Here is a 679-nt window from a genome sequence, read left to right on the forward strand (position 1 = left end):
GTGCGTGTGGTTTTAAGAGGTGGTGTGGAAACCAGGAACCATGTCTGTATGAAAATATCACAAACCAGATCTTCTCAGATGTCTTTTTTTCCTGTTACACAAAACTGAATTTCACCAATTCCTCAGATGCTTTGAATTCAGAGAACTGGCTTGGCTGAACAGCCAGCGTGAGGTCAGCTTCACATGTGAGTCAGAACAGCTGCTTGTTGCTGAACTGTTCTGCTGTGTCAGCAGGCCAGGGACGTTCACGTGACTTTTCTCGTTAAGGCAGATGCACTTTTATTACCACATTTGAAATATTTGGGGTGGGAAGACTAGGGGCAAGTAGGAACCGCCTCCCCACTGAAGTACCTGTCAGTTGTACATCACAGTTTATGGCTGCTTTTAACATGTGCCTTTTCCTCAGGGAAGAAGGGTCTGGTACGAGCACTTTCTGTGGAGCTCTGCATCTCTCCGGTGAGCCTGACTTGCCGTCACTCACAGAAGCTCCCTGCCAGAGGCAGTGCCGCCGTCTTGCATCGGCATGACTCATCATACCCATCTACTTCAGCTGTTGCGCTGCAGTCAGAGGGTCTTGAGACCCGGTCTTCCCTGCAGCACCCGGCATCGTGCCTACAGACCTATCCCCACCTGAGAAAAAGATGTTTAAGGCAACAGAATCGTTCCTGTGCTGTAGCTT

This window comes from Calonectris borealis, chromosome 2 (assembly GCF_964195595.1).
Source record: "Calonectris borealis chromosome 2, bCalBor7.hap1.2, whole genome shotgun sequence".
Lineage (NCBI taxonomy): Eukaryota > Metazoa > Chordata > Aves > Procellariiformes > Procellariidae > Calonectris > Calonectris borealis.